Genomic DNA, 20,710 nt, shown 5'->3' on the forward strand with positions numbered 1-20,710 from the left:
TATATATACTCATATACCTATACACACACACACACACACACACACACACACATACACACTTTATTTATTTATTTACTTACTAACTTATTTTTGCTATGAAAACAGAAAAAGAAAATGATAAATGATCCCCTTTCCCCCTGGGGAGATGGCCACACTGCAATTCCTTCTCCACCAGTCTCTTATTAGGATTTGGGGCACATACACATCTACGCCTGCTGTAATTTCTTTTTTAAGCCACCAGGTCCAGGACTCCAACCACACAACCAGCTATGTAGGATCCAGTGCCCTAAGCCACATGCCACCTGTTGACTCCTCATATTTTATCTTCAACTATTTTTTACTTTTGTCAAAACTTTTCATTTTTATTTTCTGAAACAGATTACATAGATAAAAATTGTAAGTTTTCTGCAGGTTTGGAAAGTGTGCTTATAAAGCCTCTGAACTCTATTTCAGGGGAAGTTTTATGTAGGGGGAAGGTTGTGGGTTTTTTTTTTTTTAATTAAAATGGGTTAAATATATCTTTGGTGATTATTCTTCCATTCAGGTTTTATGGTTCTTTAGTGAATTTTGTTAAATTATATTTTTTATAAATTGGTTTCACACATCTTTTCAAAATGAATTACACAAAGTATTTGTAATACTATATTCTTAACATTATTAAATGTGTAGTCATGTTACCCTGTTCACTTTTAATGTGATTTTTATCTTTTGAGGCTTTTCTATTTGTTTAGAAAATCTATTTTATTTTTTTCAGTCGCTCCTATTGTTTTATGTTGTCTTCCACATCATAATTCTCCTTTATTATTTCTTTCTAATCCTACTTAAATTCTATTTTTTTAGTATCTTCATGCATTAAACAATTTATCAATTTGCAATGTTTTGTTTTGTTTTGCTGTAGGATACACGCACTTGCCAGAGAGAGGAGAGAGAGAAAGTGAGAAATCACTCCCCAGGGAGGATGGCCACACCACAATCTCTTCTCCTTCGTTTTCCTCGTGGGATTTTGGGCACACACACACACATATATTCAGGATGTTTCTCAAGCACACAGATCCAGGCCTTGAACTATACATTTGTACATGTGGGGCCCAGTGCCCTAATCACCACTCTGCCTGCTGGCTCAGTGTTTTCTTCTTTTTTTTTAATTTAATTTATTTTACATTAATTCACTGAGCATCATCACAGCATACAAAATGTGATTTCCCAACCAAAATACACTGCATAGTGGCTTAGTCATACATGTTATCATCAACAAATAATTTTCCATTTCTTGTTTTATATACATATGTATATATTTATTTTCTCCCTATGTCTCACTCTCTGCCATTTCCCACCCTCTTCCCACACTGTCTCTGGTGTTTACAATTGCTTTCCATTCCTTTCCCCGCCACCACATTTTACTGATTGACAAGATATATTAATATATCTAACTACTTTGAATAGTATGTTCACCTGATATATACTTATCTGTGAACACGTCTGACTTTAGGCGTGAAGCTCTGAGTACAATGTATATACTAAATAGTAGCACCTAGCTGATGCTATATTGCTTACTGTGGTCATTAAATAGGTATTTTTAAAATTGTTTTTTATTTCAAGAAAAGTATTTTTAGCATTAATAAATCAAAATTTTTATATAAATTTTTAAAAGTGCTAAGAAAGTTTTGCTTAAAATTTAAACCAGGAAATAGGTTAGGATTCTGTCCAAACGGTAGGTACATGAACCTATCAGCAGCTCAAGACAAGACAAAAATCCTTAAATCTAGAAAACAAAGCATAGAAAAAAATCAGCAATGTTTTAGTCAATAGTCATAAAATTCTATTTAACCAGATCAGTCTTGTGTACTTAATCTAGTTTCTATTGTGGCCTGATATTCTTGTTTAAATTCTGGAAGATGACATTCAACTCCAGACTTCTCCCTATCATTAAGTTGGCTATTTTCTTAGTTGTTATTGAACTCTTATTTCTGTGTGTCTGTATTTAGCTTTACTGGTATAGCACTCCCTTCAAAACTTCTTGGAGAGCTGGTCTGGTGTTGGTAAATTATTTCAGATGTTGTTTATCTGAGAATGTTCTTCTCTTCTCTTCCCAGATAAAGGATAATTTTGCCAGGTACAGCATTCTTGGTTGAAATTTATTTTCCCTTAACATTTTGAATACATTTTCCCATTCTTTTCTTGCTCACATTGTTTCAGATGAGAGGTCTACAGTTAGCTGATGGGATATCCTTTGTAGGTAACTTGACATTTCTCTCTTGCCAATCTTAGTATCTTGTCTTTGTCTGTGGTTTGGGTCAATGTGGCTATGATACATCTTGGAGATTTTCCTGGGCTGATTCTATTTGGGGTCCTTTGTATTTCTTGGGACTGGATCTTTAAATGCCTCTCTAGGTTTGGAAAGTTTTCTTCTAGGATTTCATGGAATAGTTATCAATGTCCTTATGAGTCTCTTCACCTTCTGGAATACCAATTATCTGGATGTTTGGACATTTAATGGTATCTAGTATTTCTCATATATTTCACTCCTTTTGGAGGGTTTATTTTCTGTCATTGTGAATTTTCCTAGGCCAGTGATTCTGTCTTCTACATCTGAGATTCAATCCTCTGTATGATCTAGTCTACTTTTAATACTTTCAAAGAAGGCTCTGATTTCCTGTATTACAGCCTTCATCACTAACAGTTACATTTGATTCTTTTTTTATGGTGTGTATTTCCTCTAATTGTATGTTTTTAAGTCTGGAAATTGCTTCTTCAGAAACTATCTTAAGTATATTCCACAAGTTATGATAAGTAATTCTCTTATTGTCATTTAGTTTCTAAATGTTTTTTATTCACTATGATTTCCTACTATTCTGTATGAATTGTTTCCAGGTGTATCTTTTATTCTAAGAGGTTTTTTTATTATTATTATCCAAAGGTGCATATGCTTATCAGAAAGAGAGAAATGTATTCCCTAGTGGGGTGTGGTCACATGATAATCTTTTCTTCTTCATTTCTCCATACCATCATGATTATAGGTATGAATAGACATGCACCCAGTATATTTCTCAAGCTACAGGGGCAAGGATCCAATGACAGCTAGCCATCTACAGCCAATACACAGTACCACAGAGAAAGTGAGATACCCTGTTCCACCACTCTACAATATTCCACCACTCTACAATACTCCACCACTCTACAATACTCCACTACTCTGCAATACTCTACAGGCTTTTCAACCAGCCAGTATCACAGGCATAGCCACAGGTATATCTGGTATAACTCAAACCAGGGGCCTTATATGGTACTGTATTTTACAGCATTGCCCTAATACTTGGACTACCGAGGCTGAACCTAGAATGTGATTTTTAAAAGTTTTACTTGTGATTTATTTTTTAACACAATTTTTGTCTGTATTTTTTATATTATTTTTTAAATTGTATTGCATACTGATCAAAAAAATGTATTAAATGGATAGAAATGTCCTTTCTGTATCAGTATGTAGTTAAGTTTTAGAAACAGTCAATGTAATTTTAAAGGAATGTGTAATCTAAATTTCTTGGGTACAGACCTTATGTACAGTGTGCTGTTGAAAACTGTTCAGTGGTTTATTTCAGAAGTATATAACTTCCCTCTATGAACTTTATAACTTTTATAATTCATTAATTCTCACCTTAGATTTATGTCAAAGTTTATTTGGATGTACATGTGTTCATATTTACTTCCAGTCAGCAGATGTTCCTTTTTATCATTATTTAATATCCTGTATCATTATTAATGCCTTTTATCCCATGTCCTTTCTTTTTATTTTAATATAACCAGTATTAGTCACCCTTCAACTTAGTAGAAAAATAAATATAGAACCCCCTATCATCTGTCTTTTAGTAATATATTGGGCAGAGCTTACAACTTTCTAGTTAATTTTGGTCATTAAAGCTTCAATCCAATCTCATTCACAATTCTCATCTTATCAAGCATAACTTAGTCTCAGCTTTATTACTTAACTGCATGCCATTGACCCATTCCAGATCTCTCAACCACAAGTCTAACAGTTCCTACATCTAACCACATCTTATCCAAAACAACATTGTAGAATCTTAATTTAAAGAAAAATTTAAATAATTTTAATAAAACTATTATAACTTATGTAACATTGTTATGTTTATATATAGATATAGATATAAAAGAACAACAATGAAGAAAAAGTAGGAGGAAGAGTGTAGACAAAAACAATTATCGAAATTACTATAAATTCTTTCTAAATTCCACGGGCCTGCACAGCAGGGTTCCAGGGAAGCAGACACTAAAGAATAAAGGAGGTGAAGCTTCCTGTTACTGTTATACTAAGCACATCTGAACCTTTGGATCCTTTCATGCCCCCCCACTGACCCTCTAGTGCCTTTCCAGTTTCCACTGACCTGTGTAACTGAGGCCCAAAGAGCCAAGTTCTTTCAGATTCCACATTCCACCAATCTGCAGATGCAGTATGTGACTTGCACTTTTTTCTGTATTTACATATTTCCAGCCCAATTACAGTGTATCTCATCCTTAGAGGTTGTTAGAGAATCCAAGCACTTGAACCTGGCTAGATACACCCTACTCTCATTGAAAGAGACATCTCCCTACCAAAGAATACACCTTGAAGAAGAGCTGTTCTTTTCCCCTGACACTACAAAACCCATTCAAAAAAGTACGAACAGGTGTATTCTTCATTATATGACAAAAAGCAATGCAGAGGCACAAGAAATAGTAAAAAAAATAAGGAAACATTTCTCCCTCAAAGGAATATAACAACTTCTCAACATCTACAGACAGCACAATAGAACTCACAGATATGCCAGAAAAAAAATTCAGAATATTCATAATGACAAAACTAAATAAGATGTAAGAACTCCAGGAGATCAGGAGATAAGGAATTCCTTCCCAGACTTGAAGAAGGAGATGGACACCATTTAAAAAAAAATCAAACAGAACTTTTAGAGATGAACACTGTAATAAAAGAAATCAAAACCTCTTTTGACAGTATCAATAGCAGATTAGAATAGGCAGAAGATAAGATCTCTGATTTTGAAGACAAAAATCTCTGACCTAGATAAAAATCACCAAAAAAAATGGAAAAAACAACAATAAAATGAGGATTACATAAGGGAAATACTAGATACCATTAAACACCCAAATATCTGAGTAATTGCTATTCCATAAGCTAAAGAATCTAATAAGGATATTAAAAATCTGTTCCATAAAATACTTGCAGAAACCTTTCCCAATCTAAAAAAACATTAAACATCCACACTGAAGAAATACAAAGGATTCCAAATGGAATAAACCTAAGACAATCCTCTGCATGGCAGATCATAGCCAGATTGGTCAAAATTGCAGATGAAGACAAGATTCTAAAAATGATGAGAGAGAAACATTATTTACTAAGGTTACCCCATTTCACTAACATCAGACTTTTCTAGTAAAATAATGCAAGCAAGGAAAGGATGGGAAGATATATTCAAAACATTACAAGAAAAACAATTTCAACTAAGAGCACTATACCTGGCAAGACTTTTCTTCATATAAGAACAAATAAAATCATTCTCAGATAAACAAAAACTGAAAAAATTCACCAATACTAGACCAGCTCTTTGAGAAGTACTGAATGGAAAACTATATCAGGGGAAACTAAAGAGAGACAAACAGAAATAAGAGAACAAAAACAACCAAGAAAATGGCTAACAAAATGGCAGGGATGAGTCTACAAATAACAATCATAATGCTGAATGGATTAAATGCTCCAAACAAAAGACACAGATTGGCTGAATGGGAAACAAAACAAAACAAAACAAATAAACAAAAACAGGAGCCCTCTATATGCTGCATAAAACACAACTCACAGATAGACAAATACAGACTGAAAATGAAATCCTACTAAAAGATATTCCATGTAAATGGGGAAAAAAGGGCTGGAGCTGCAATACTGATATCAGACATAATAGATTTTAAGACAATAACTGTAAGAGACAAAGAAGGACACTACATAATACTAAAAGAGCTATTTAACTAAGAAGATATAACATAAATATCTACACACCCCACACTGGAGTACTCAAATACATGAAAAATAGACTACTCTATCTAAAAAGATAGATAGATTACAACACAATAATTGTTAAAGATCTCAACATACCACTGTCTCCTCTGGACAGATCATCTAGACAAAAAAAAATAAAAAGGCATATATATAGGATCTAACCATACCATAAATCAAATGGACTTGACAGACATCTATAGAACTTTTCACACAACAACTACAAAAATACATTTTTCTCATGACTGCATGGAACCTTTTCAAAGACTGATCACACAAAAAGGCATAAAACACCTTTACAAATTCAAATGGATAGAAACTAAATCTAGCATCTTCTCTAACCACAATGAAATTAAACTTGAAATTAACTGCAGGAAAAAAGAAATCTTGGAAATGCACAAAAACATGGAAACTAAACAACCTATTCCTGAATGACTTCACAACCACTGAACAGATTAAGACTGAAATTAACAATTTATTGAAAGAAATGATAATGAGCACATGAGTTTTTATAATTTATGGGACACAGCAAAAGCAGTCATAGGCAGGAAGTTTATAGTAAGTAGCACTCTCAAAAAAGAAAATGGAAAGGTGTCAAGTAGACAACCTAACAACACACCTCAGAGAACTGGCAAAATAAAAACAAAAAACAAAAAATGCCCGAAGAAAAGAAATAATAAAGATTAGAGTAGAAATAGATGAAAACAGAAGATAAAATAACTATACAGAAAATAAATAAAACCAAAAATTGGTTCTTTGGTATCAACAAAATTGACTAACAATTTGAAATTAATTTGAAGTTGTTAGAAAGCAAACATAGACACCAGAGACAGTGTGGGAGGAGAATGGGAGATGGCAGAGTGTAAGAGATAGGGAATCAAGGATGGGGAAAAAAAGGCAAAACATACAGGAAACAAGAAATGGGAAATTATTTGTTGACGATAGCATGTATGCTGATGTGCTTGATTGAGCCAATATACAGTGTACTCTGGATGGAAAATCTCATTTTGTATGCTGTAATGATGTACAGTGAATGAATCTAAATAAATAAATTTAAATTAAAAAAAAAAAAAACAGAGAAAGGAACCAGATAAATCTAGTCAGCAATGAAGCAGGCAATACAAGACACATAACAGAAATTTTTTAAAAAATCAGAGAATACTACAAGTGTCTATACACCAACAAGAAAATCTAGATGAGATAGACAAATTTCTGGACACATACAATCTACCAAGATTGTATCAGGAAGACACAGAAAGCCTGAATAGGCCAATAACAAGTTACAAGACTGAATTAATAATAAATGGTCTCCCAACAAAGAAAAGATGACTTCATTCTGAATTTTATAAATCTTTTAAAGAGCTAACCCCATACAACTCAAACTATTTCTAAATATTTAAAAGGAAGGAAACTTTCCAAATCCATTCTATGGTGCTGCCATTACCCTCAAATCAACAAGGACATCACACACAAACAACAAAACAAAACTATAGAACAATATCCCTGATGAATACGGATACAAAAATTCTCAACAAGATACTAGTAAATCATATCCAATGATACATTAACAAGATTTTACACCATAATTAGGTTGGCTTTATTCCAGGAATGCAAAGTTGTTTCAATATATGAAAAACCATACATGCAATACATCATAGCAACAGAAGGAAAGTTTAAAAAAATATGATCATATCAATTGATACAGAAACATCTGATAAAATACAACATCTCTTCATATTTAAGACTTAGCAAAATTGGCAAAGAAGGAACTTTTGTCAACACAATGAAAGCCATATGTGAAAAATTCATAGCTAAAAATCACACTGAATGGAGAAAATCTGAAATCTTTTCCACTAAAAACTGGAAGAAGATAAGGCTGTCCGTTTTCTCTACTCCTTTGCAATATAATGCTGGAACTCCTTGCTAATGCAATCAGACCAGAGAATAAAATAAAAGACATTCAATTAGAAAAAGATGAAGTGAAATTATCTCTATTCACAGATGACATGATTATATACATAGAAAACCCCAAAAAATCCACAAAAACAAAGTACTTCTGGAAGTGAAAAATCAATTCAGTGAAGTGGCAAAATACAAAATCAGCACACAAAAATCTATAGCATTTTTATATACAAACAGTGAATAGATTGAGCTAGAATTAAAGAAAACAATTCCATTTATAATACCAATAAAAAATAAGATAGCTAGCAATAAACCTAATAAAAGAAGTCAAAGACCTCTACAAAAAAAAACTATGAAAACTTAAAGACATTGAAAATGATACAAAAAAGTGAAAGGACATCCCATGTCTCTGGATTGGAAAAAATAACATAATCAAAATGTCAATTCTCCCCCAATTAATTTATAAATTTAATGTAATCCCAATCAAATTACAAGAGACACTCTTCACATAATTAGAAAGAAACAATCATAGAATTTGTCCAGAATTATAAAAGGCTCTGTAAAACCAAAGCAATATTGTGCAAAAAGAATAAAGTAGGAGCCATCTCACTCCTTGACCCCCCAAATAGCAACTTATTACAAAGCTGTGATAGTCAAAACAGCATGGTACTGGCATAAAAACCAGGCATGTAGATCAAAGCAGCAGAATAGAGAACCCAGAAATAAACCCCCAAATATGTAGCCAACTGATTTTCAACAAAAGGACACAAGTTAATCTGGGAGGGAGGGAATGTCTTCAGCAAATGATACTGGAGAAACTGGGTATCCAACTGCAGAAAAATGAAACTGGACCCCTATCTCTCACCATTAACAAAAATCAACTCAAAATCAAAGATCTAAACATAAAATATCAAACTATAAACTACTGGTGGAAAACTGAGGAGAAACTCTTGGAGACATCACAATTGGCAAAGACTTTTTAAAATAAGAACCCCAAAGCACAGGCAACGATCTCAACTACAGACAAATGGGATTATATTAGGTTAAAAAGAACAAATAGAGCGAAGAGACAACACTCAAATGGGAGAATCTATTTTCAAACTAAACCTCAGATAAGGGACTGATATCAAGAATACACAAGGAACTCAAGCAGGTTACCCCCCCCCCAAAAAAAGTCAAATCAATTAAAAGATGGGAAAATGAACTGAACAGACAGCTCTCCAAGGAAGATACATGCACAGCCTAAACACATATTTTTAAAAAATGCCCAACCTCCCTTACAAAGGAGATGCAAATCAAAACCACATTGAGATTCCACATAGCCCCAGTCAGAATGATTAAGATAAAAAAAAAAAAAAGAAAGAATGATAAATGCCGGTGAGGCTGTGGTGAAAGGGAACACTGCTACACTTTCAGTGGGAATGTAAATTAGTACAACCACAGTGGAGAACAATTTGAAGATTTCTCAAAAACTTACAAATAGAACTACCATCCAATCCAGGAATTCCATTCCTGGATGTCTACCCAAAGGGTAGGAATACACTCAGTCAGAAAGCACTTGTATATCCATGTTTACTGCAGCATTATTCACAATTGCTAAAACAATCCAAATGTCTCAGAACACATCAATGGATTGAAAAAGTGTGGCACAAATATGCTATGGAATACTACTCAGCCATAAAAAAAAAATGAGACTCTGGCATTTAATCAAAAGTGGATCAATTTGGAAGATTTGATGCTGAGTGAAGAAAGCCAGACTATGAAAGAGAGACAGCTATGTTCCCACTTCATATGTACCGAATGTCTGCACTCTATGACAGAAACTGAAAAACTGGGGGTATAAAGCCATGGAGAGAGCAACTGTGGATACTAGAGACAGTCTGGGAGGAAGAGATAGAGTGTGGAGTGGTGAGAGGAAGAGGATCAAGAGGGAAAAAAAAAGAAACAAAACACTTAATGATCACAGAAATGGAAGAATATCACTGATGATAATGTATATGATAATATCTTTGACTGGACTAATATCCAGTATATTCATGCCAGGAGAATCCATTTTTTATGTTGCAAAGATGTACAGTGATTGAATGCAAAAATTAAGAAAAGTGAAATTTCAAAAAAACTAAAAAAAATTTTTAAATTACTATTAATTCTGATCTTCAAACAACTTTGTCTTAAAATACCTAGAGATGGAGGACCAGTAGATGATATGGTAGTTAAGGCACTGGACTCTCACATGGCTGACCACTGTTTGAGTCCCAGACCTAGTGGCTTGAAAATCGTGAGGCACGTGTGTGCCCCAAATCCTGGACTGGAGGAGAGGAGATTGTGGTGTGGCCATTCCCATGGGGGTGGGTGTGATTTCTCACTTTCCTCTCTCTGTCTCTCTCTGGTAGGCATGTGTGCCGTATGGCAAAAATCTTCAAAAAATAAATTTTATAAATTATTTAATAGTTTATTCTAAACTTCAGGGTCATGATCCATGCCAATTTAGCAAAATCTGTGCTTAAAATCTTATGGTTTATCCAGGATTACTAGAGTGTATTTAGTATGTTAATTATACAATTTCCTAATTGTACATTACTCGTGACATAGCATCAGTGTCATAATTGCCTATCTATGTCTCTGTTCTCCTGATGTGACTGAAATCCCCTGAAGGCAGACACTGTGTTAAATTCATCATGTGTCCACGGTAGCCAGCACATGATAAGGATGCCTTAAACATTTCTGAAGAAAATTAATAAATAAGCAAACGAATTACACCCATAGTATTTGCCATACCACCAGCAAATTTTAATTCCAATGATCAGTAATTTAATAAATTTATCGAATAATAAAATACCACCACAGTACCAACCCTTTTCTCAAATTAGGATTCAAATAATTGTATATTTCAAATTAATAATAATTATTGATAGTCTAGTTTTAGAAGAAATAGACAAATTTCCAGTACAATAGCTACAGTGTGCAAAAAGTAATCAGCCTAAGACACCGTAAGAATATAACGATACTTAATAGTTGTTTAGTGTTTCTGATATATAAATTTAGAATATATTAATTTATTTTAGGTACAATCCTGAGAGGTAAGAGGTACTAAAATTACTATTTACAAATGAAGAAAGTCAAATATTAAATAAGGTGGTAATTTGCTCAGAATCACATGATCATGGACCATAGAGCTATGTTTCAAACCTTGAATTACCTTACCACACTTATTGGAATAGGAAATATACTAATATTTTAAAATATTTACCATATCAAGTCACAAATTTACTGCCCAAAATTTCTGCTAACCAGAAAACCATATTCCACAAACAATAATGTAGTATACGTTTTTCCTTTCCTGTATGAGAATCCTTTTTCTGTTCGGAAAATTTTTCTACCATATGAGTTTAGGGCAACCAGAACTGCTTACTTCTCTGGAAGCTAAAAAAAAATAGGAAATTTGGTATTCCAGCCTCTGCTCTGGAACATGTGGGCAATTAACCTGTATTTAGTGACAAGCTGCTCCCATCCAGACCTTGCATATGGGTACTGGTGCCACAGAGAAGCAAGGACAGTGGTGATTTCTTCTGGTACTCAGGTGGGAATGGCAGCTCCACCAGTAGTCATGGTGTAAATCATAAGCCATAATCTTTGTGTTCCTTGGGGCAGCAGTGGTGCCCTCACATGGAACTCTATGGCATTGCTTTGGCTGCCTGACCTCCCTCATTCCTGCCCATTTCCAGGCCCAGTTCTCTAGCTTTCTAGGGGTTCTGTAAATAATTTATTGAAAGTAGGCTTTTGATAGTTATTTGCTTAAATCAGCTAGAATACAATTACTTTCTTATAATTATAAACTCTAACTAAAAGACATACAATGAGACTAATCAATAGCTATATAGACCAGGCTCAGTTTCATCTATCAGAAAGCACTGTTTTTTTGCTTTTTTGTTTTTTTTTTTCTTTTCACATAAAGTTGGGCTATAGTCAGTTTAGGAAATGATGCTCTTGGGACCAGCAGTTACCATAATGGCTACGTCACTGGATTCCCATGTAGTTGATTATGGTTCCAGTTCCGGATCTGGTGGCTTAAACTCATGCCAGGTGTGTGTGTGTACGTGCCCAAGATCTCTAGAGGAGAATGGAGGAGAAGGGATTTCAGCATGACCACGCCCCCACCACCACCACCACCAAGTGGGTGATTTCTCGCTTTCTGTCTTTCTGTCTTTCTGGCGAGCGCATGTGCCCTATAGCAAAAACCTCTCCCCAGAAAAATAAAATGACACTCTCATTGTTCAGTAGCAAAGTTTAGGAACCAATATATTAAATTTAGTTATGTATTGCTGTTATTGTCATAATATTTTGTAAATACCTTTATATTCCACAATAAAAACTTGCCTGTGACCTGAAAATTATGTTCTCTGCTTACTCTCACAATTTTATCACTTGTCAGTCCTCAATCCTGGCCCAGTGTGGAGGATGTCCAATATTGACTCGTGGTTCCCAAATGGGGATGTTCATCAGAAAGCATGCACCTGGGACCAGGAGTTGGCATAATGGCTATGTCGCTGGACTTCCATGTAGTCGATCACAGTTCAAGTTCCTGAACCCAATGGCTTAAACTCACACCAGATGCATGTGCGTGCATGGCCATCCCCCCCGGGGGTGATTTCTTGTTTTCTGTCTCTCTGTCTCTATCTGTCTTTCTGGCGAGTACATGCACCCTATAGCAAAATCCTGTCCAAGAAAAAAAAAGAAAGAAAGAAAGCATGCACCTGCATGGGCATGGTGCCCACACACGCACACTCCCGATCACTCTAAATCATAGCTATAATTAAGGACCACTGCCTTATTCATTATTTGTACTTAACTTTTTAAATTTTATTATTATTATCTGCTATAGAGAGTGTGTACTCACCTGAGAGAGACAAGCAAAGAGAAAGAGAGAAAAAGTGAGAAAGCAAGTATCTGGGTCTGGGATTTGAACCACAGTGGGCCATATGGGAGTCCAGTGCATCAACCACCACACCACCTGCCTGCCCCATCTACTTGCATTTTTAATGTGCTTCCTTTAGGGGAATTCTATTCCAGTAGTGTTTTAATATAAATAATATTTAAGGAGACATGACTGAGTTTAACTTAACACTATCATTTTCTTCCTAATTGCATCAGAAAACTTTCTCAAATATCAGTGCATTAAATCACATAGTCTTTGTGAATATTATAGTCTCTGTGACTGTAATAAAGGTTTTTATCGTAAAAATATTAAAAAAATTAATTTGCTGCAAAGCTTTTGCATAGTCATTGCAATTTGAGAAATTAAGAGAGTTGTATTTTTTGCACTCAAAGCAATTAAAGTCCTATTACATTATCATCACTTCAGAGTGAAAATTAAATCAAGAAAATGATGTCATCAGCGCTGTGTGAGGTCAGGAAATTAATCATGACTTTCACAGTTCAAACATCATCAAGTAAACCGATTGTCCAAAATTTCAACACTTTCTACTTTCTAAATATAAAAATCTGGTAGGTTTTCAGCTTTTCTCAGGCACATATGTACAAAATCTTCACATTCCTTTTTATCTTAAATGCCAGGATTCTGATAAGTCTGATTCATTCACCCAAGACACTGGCAACTTTATCTGGACTGTGAGTAAACTTCATAGGGATGCCGCTGCACTTTATAACTACAATGTAAATTAATACCCTTATCTCTCTGTATACTTCTGTATTTTTATTCATATTTTATACTGTCTTGAGCCTGTATTAAATCTCTCAGGGGAAAAAAAAGTTTTTAACAAAAGTTGGAGCTGATAACCTAGTGTTTGTATTTTATGGCTTCCCCTTGGGTGTGAAGTACTCTGATCCCATTCGACCATATGCCAAGTGCAGTAAAAGATAATGTGATAAATATTTCCATCTTTCTGATCCTAGTTGTACTTTGATGTATTATATCATGTAATAAGATTTATTTTGAATGGATGGCACATATTTTTGGTGGGATAAAAATATATCACTTTATTTTTTAAGGTTGAGTATAACACAAGTAGAGGAAAGATGGAGAGAGTTTTTGAACATGGATTTCTAAAAGGAGCAGAACATTTTAATTATACTTAACACATGGTATCCTGTTAAAATCTTATTTAGGACAACAGATCAAAACTGAAAGACCAAAGAGACTGCAGGAGTGAATGAAAAAGAGGGTAGAGTCTGAAAAACAACATATGAGAAGAACTCCAAAGACAACAAGCAAACAAAAGAGGTCAAATAGGAATAAGGCAAACCAGAAGGATGTGGTGCTCCAGAATCCACACAGGAGAAGAGTCTGAAAAAGAAGAAATGGCCATTTGTGTGAAAAGCTGCAGAGTGGATGAGTGGGATGACAACTGAAGAACATCCACTGAACTTGCAAGGAAGAGGTGAGTGGTAAATTTAGACCGAACACTATCGGCAGAGGTTGAAGTCATGATTTGAAAACAGAAGGGACACGAGGAAATAGAGGTGATCACTATGGATGTCCCTTTAGAGAAAGTGAGATGAAAACAATGAATGTTAGCAAGAAAAGATGAGAGTCAAGGGAACCTTAGAAGGGATTATGAAAGAAATCTGAGGCTGTTTTCAGACTGAATGGAAGAAAGAGTTAAGGAGAAAAAAGAGAAGCAACAAGAGGCAAGTCCTGGAAGAAGGGTGAAGGGGATAACAGGACAGCAAATGGGATGGTGCTCATTTCACCAGCACTTAACAGAGGTCATCTCCTGCTGCACAGAGAAAATAGAAGCCACCAGCTTAGGACTTTTATCTACTTTCTAGCCCCTCACAAATACATTTAAAATGTATCTTCATCTTAAATCTCTGTCTGTCTCCTTCCTTTACATGTATGTTTATCCTCATGAACAAGATTAATCTCTATATATGAGTAAATGAAGAATGTGATTATTTGTCATACATATAATTATGTAATCTAAAAAACACAAGAAATATGAATCAACCTATAATGTGATTATATGTGATTATATGTAATAAGCACATACTTTATCACTACACTAATAAAGAAACTGCAATTAAAGTGTATACTCTTTCATTCAAATTCAATTTTGACTAATAAAAACTATTAGAAAGATTCTTTTTTTTATAGGGCACATGCACTCGCCAGAAAGACAGAGAGACAGAGAGACAGAAAGCGAGAAATCACCCCTCAGGGGAGATGGCCACACGGCAATCCTTTCTCCTCCATTCTCCTCTAGGGATCTTGGGCACGCACACACACGTGCCCAGCATTAATTTAAGCCACTGGGTCCAGGACTCAAACTGCGATTGACTACGTGGGAGTTCAGCAACATAGCCATTATGCTAACTGCTGGTCCCAGAAAGATTCTTTATCTATGAGGTCAGCAAGTGGTGTGCTGGTTAAAGTGCCGGATTCCCACATGGCCAACTGTGGTTCTAGTTCCAAACCTGGCAGCTTGCTTTCTCACCCCCTGCCCCATTTCTCTCTGGTGAGTGCACATGCCCTATAACAAAAGTAATAATAATAATAATAATAATAAAAAATCAAACAAATACTTATTTAAAGAAAAGATTGTTTATTTAAGATATCTTTGATCAGAAACTAGCCAATTGACCAAGATTACCTATATTAACCATATAACTCATCTGTTTAGCTCATTTTTCAAATAATCTAAAACGCATTTTTTTATATTACATTCTGTAGATATAGTCTTTAGCTTTCTAGAGCATGAAAGTTGATACAGCCAAATTCAGGTCAGAAGTATAACAATGGACACAAATAACTGTCCCACCTGTAATTTTAAATACACTCATCAATTTTCTAAATGCCTGGTATTCAAACATTTGCCTTAGGCTAACTTCTACTTTTGACCAAAATATAATAAGAAGTGTGTTATACTAAATTTTTAGAGATTGAATTAGCCATTATTGACTCCAATGCAAAATCACGAGAATAACTATTGGGTTGTTAGATAAGACATCATGTATTTTTCTACATTTTGCTATGCAAAAATGCATCATGAATTCTGATGACCCAAGACAATGTAACTGTCATTTACCAACCTTCCATATATTCTGCAAATGTTCTTTAGTTTGACTATATGAAAGACTGTTCTAGGCAATTGACATAGAGGAGTAAATAAAATATAGACTCTTCCTTTGAGAAAATTGCCATTTCACAGAAGAGATATATTTATAATCAGCTATTATATAAATGTAATATGGACTGCTATGAAAGTAATAGGTGTAAAGAAACTACAAATGAGTTTTGCTCTGTAGCCTAGTGGTTAAGGAAACCAGATCTCACAGTGGTTCACTGTGGTTTGAGTATCAGTTCGGTGACTTGAAAAATATGCCAGGGGAAATCCGATGAAGTGTAGAAATGGAGGAGAAGGGATGGCAGCATGACAACACTCCATTGAAGGGTGAGTTCACCCTCTCTCTCTCTGGCTAGCACATGTACCCTCTGGCAAAATTAAATATTAAAAAATATTATTTTAAAGGAATAGCAAAAAATATACTAAAATATTAACAACATAAAAGAATATTATTTTAATTTTTCTGTTTGAATTCCCACATTTATTTTTAAATGTGTGATTTTATGATGAAAATTGTCAACTCTTTTAAACTTTCTTTAAAATAATTTTTAGCAATTACTATATTTTTTTAAATAATAAGCTTATTAAGTCTATAGAATTTAAGGGAAGTTAAAAAAAACCTATTGTATTTCTATAAAAATAAATCATTAGAAAATAAAAAATACCTTTACAGTAGTGTCAAAAATTAGATATTTAGGAATAAATCTGACAAAACATGTAAAATACATAGAGAACAATATAAAATGTTGCAGAAATAAATTGATAAATGCCTAAATTTTTTGAAAAATAACTGTGAATTAGATACTCTGGAGAGGTTGCAAAGAGAGAAAAGAGAATGAGTACAGGAGATAACTTTGGCTTAAGTAGTTTTTAGAGCTAAATGCAGGAGATGGTGGGTATTTTAGCTTATGAAGCACATGAGGATGTCTGTAACATTCATGTAAGGGCTACAGCATGGCATTTATGCAGGAGCAGAGGGTCCCAGGGGAGGTCTTCATGGAGGAGGGTAAGGATATACTACTCATTGCGCAAAGCGTTGGGATCATTTGCTTCTGTGAATGTAGCACTGAGCAAAGGAACAAAATGTTTCCTTCTGGAAAGATGTCCAAGTCATAGCATGCCTCCGAGCCACAGCAAACATCCACATGTACATTTGGGTATTTGATTTCAGGTTTACTGCACTATGAGTTATTTTTGTCCTGTGTGCTGATTGCATAAAGTGTGTGTAATTAAAGTCCTGCACAGAGAACTGTAGAGCCGTATGTGCTTATCTAAAATCAAGATAAACTTTCCATGATATTGCACAAAGAGTTTAGGCTCATAAATGTAGGAAAGCCCTTTCACTGACATTATTTAAAGATGGTGCAGGGCACTGTGAATTTTTCATGTTTATTCATCTACATGGTTCTTCAGGGATTAAATAATTTATTATTTATTTGCTTTATTCTGTCAGCACCTACTTAGCCTCTTTTTCTGCTCTATAATCTATTTAGAAAATTTCCTATTTCACATGCCTCTAACAATCTCCTAATAATCCTCAAATGCTGTCTAGAGGAATCTAGCTCATTCATTACTCACTCATTCAACATTTACTGCGGTCTGCATGGTAAGCAATTTACAAGACCCAGTGATATAAAAATAAATAAGATCCTTGGGGCCGGCAGGTGGCATGGTGGTTAAGGGCGATGGACTCCCACACAGCCAACCGCAGTTTGAGTCCCAGACCTGGCAGCTTGCTTTCTCACTTTCTCTTTCTCTCTCTCTCGGTCTCTCTCTCTCTCTTTCTCTCTCTCTCTCTCTCTTACTCTGGCAAGTGCACACACCCTCGAGCCTTTCTCTCTCTCTTGCTTTGTCCCTCTTTAGTCAAATTAAAATAAATAAATAAACAAACAAAGTTAAATAAAATAATTCTTTAAAAATAAATAAATAAGACGCAATTACTGACCTCAAGAGTTTATAGGTTGGAAAGGAAGATGATAAAAATAATTTTAAAATTTAGAAAGCAACTAAAAGCATTCTCAGTAAAATACGATAAATGTATGTGAAGGCATAGGATATCTGGAAACCTAGAAATAAGAACTCTAATTACAACGACAGGGGTGAGGGAAGGTAGCTAGAAAATGATGCCTTGGTAGAGACTGAAGACTAAGATTTAGTCAAATGTGCTAGGTTAGAAAAAAAGGAGTGTTGAGAGCAGAGAACTAACAGCACAGAAGTGTGAAAAAGCAGTTTCTTTAAAGCACTGCAAGTAGTAGCTCCTGGGTGAAATTCACAGCATAGAAGAGGAGAGGAAGTAGCAGACAATGAGACCAAAAAGGTGGACCGTGGCAAGATCATGCAGATCTTTTTATTTATTTTTTCTTTGAGGTAGAGGAAAATTTTTAATTAATTAATTAATTTTTCATTTCATTTTCCTTTATACAATCACATTATTTGTCTTACAAAATGGATATTTCAACAGGTGAACAGGTGAACATTTCTCCCTAATACAGTTGATAAAACTACAAAATATCTTCAACAGATAATACCACATTTCTTTGTGATATTAATACTTTGCCTCCCTATTTTTCTTCTAAATGTCCTTCCTTTTTACGCCAAGCTGGATACTAGGCTTTGAACCTAAAATTCATGCGAAGAAATTGAAGAATTTTAAGCTTGGGGTCAGCATCACGGTGAAGAATTGAGGAGATCCAAGTCAGTAAGGGCACCTGTACCACAAGGAAGGCCTAGGGCAGACCCCCACCCAGACACTGATATTCAAGTCAAAGGAGGGGAAAGACATGTCAGGGTCAGCAGAGAGCAGATGCAGAGGGAAGAAAATATTTCCTAAGAACTAAGGCTCAGGAAGTAGCACAAGTCTCCTGCTATGTCTCACCTTCTGGAAAAATCCTTTCTTGACCAGAATTTGTGAACATTGTGTTTGTGTGTGTGTGTGTGTGTGTGTGTGTGTGCATCCACTCCCAATCTACCTCTACCAGAAAATTCATCAATAATCTAAAAAAATCCAGGAAAGAAAATTAGTCCATCATTAAAAATGATATTTACATTTGGGCAACACAGGCATAGGTTGTTCAAACTATAATTTATACTATAAAAAGACAGTTGCATTTCAAAAGAGACCTTGGTGGCATTCCTATAAATCAGAAGTCGCACTCCAGTAGAAATCCCCTCCACACCATAAAGGAGGGGAAAGACATGTCAGGGTCAGCAGAGAGCAGATGCAGAGGGAAGAAAATATTTCCTAAGAACTAAGGCTCAGGAAGTAGCACAAGTCTCCTGCTATGTCTCACCTTCTGGAAAAATCCTTTCTTGACCAGAATTTGTGAACATTGTGTTTGTGTGTGTGTGTGTGTGTGTGTGTGTGTGTGCATCCACTCCCAATCTACCTCTACCAGAAAATTCATCAATAATCTAAAAAAATCCAGGAAAGAAAATTAGTCCATCATTAAAAATGATATTTACATTTGGGCAACACAGGCATAGGTTGTTCAAACTATAATTTATACTATAAAAAGACAGTTGCATTTCAAAAGAGACCTTGGTGGCATTCCTATAAATCAGAAGTCGCACTCCAGTAGAAATCCCCTCCACACCATCAAGGGCAGGCATTTGGACCAACATCACTGTTAGAAAGCAGAGTGGAGACTTCGGTTCTTTTCCCCTCCGCTAAACTGAAGCTGGGCCTAGGTCTCATCATCTTGCTGTGTTCCTCAGAGCCTACCACAGTGCCAAATGCTTCATTTCCTTAGCACAAAAATGATCTTTTGAACAATTCCTTCCTCACTTTTTACCTCTTTCGTGGAAGTTTAAGCAGGCACTGTAAATCTACCTTTTACTTTGGGAAAATCTTACTGAATATCGCTTTTCATGGCATTTTTCCCAAAGAAAATTGCCCTGAAACTTTGAACCAGCCCCACAGAAGTTTGTGTTATGCCAACTACTGGCCACTGTGGCCATTATATGTGTCACACTAAAGATGTCGGTGATTTTAAATATGATCATGAGAGTACTATTGATATTTGAGTGAAAAGGCATTTTTCAATAAACGTGCATATTAATAAAATTGATGTATACCATACCATTTAAAACATAATGAAAGAATATAAAGTATATATAATGATGACCTACTACTACTAAGCATTCCTATAAAATGGACAAAATGATTAGCCAATATGCTGATCCTAGTTACCAACAGTTACTCACCACACACCTACACTTGGTAAGGGAGCGTGAAGACCACAGAAGTTTCTGATGCATTGCCTTCTTTCTAAGCTGGGTACACACACATTTAAAACAATCGCTAAAAGGGACCAGCAGTTGATGTAATGGCTAGGTCATTGGACTCCTATGTAGTCAACCATTGTTCAAGTCACAGACACCATGGCTTAAACTCACACTGGGCGTATGTGCGTGTGTGCCCAAGACCACGAGAGGAGAAAGGAGAAGAGATTGCAGCGGGGCCATCCTCCCGGGAGGTGATTTCTTGCTTTCTGTCTCTCTGTCTTTCTGGCAAACGCATGCACCCTGTAACAAAAACCTCTCAAAAAAAAAAAAAATCACTAAAATACAAGGGTGCTCATGACAAGTGACAAACATTCAATGTAACTACTATAAACATGTGACAAACACATGAACCTTACAAGGGTAGAAAAGACAGAATAGAAGGAAC

The 20,710-nt window shown here is 35.1% G+C and overlaps 1 long non-coding RNA gene across 1 annotated transcript in view; it reads right to left on the minus strand.

Annotated features, from left to right (window-relative positions):
• The window catches only part of LOC102494201 (uncharacterized), a 59,687-nt gene extending 39,370 nt beyond the window's left edge, over positions 1-20,317 (minus strand). Inside the window, exon 1 of the long non-coding RNA XR_336901.3 lies at positions 20,245-20,317. This is a non-coding gene — a long non-coding RNA (uncharacterized LOC102494201). The remainder of the gene's footprint in view (positions 1-20,244) is intronic.
• Positions 20,318-20,710: the final 393 nt, after the last annotated feature.

This window comes from Tupaia chinensis, unplaced genomic scaffold (assembly GCF_000334495.1).
Source record: "Tupaia chinensis unplaced genomic scaffold, TupChi_1.0 Scaffold143755_1, whole genome shotgun sequence".
Lineage (NCBI taxonomy): Eukaryota > Metazoa > Chordata > Mammalia > Scandentia > Tupaiidae > Tupaia > Tupaia belangeri.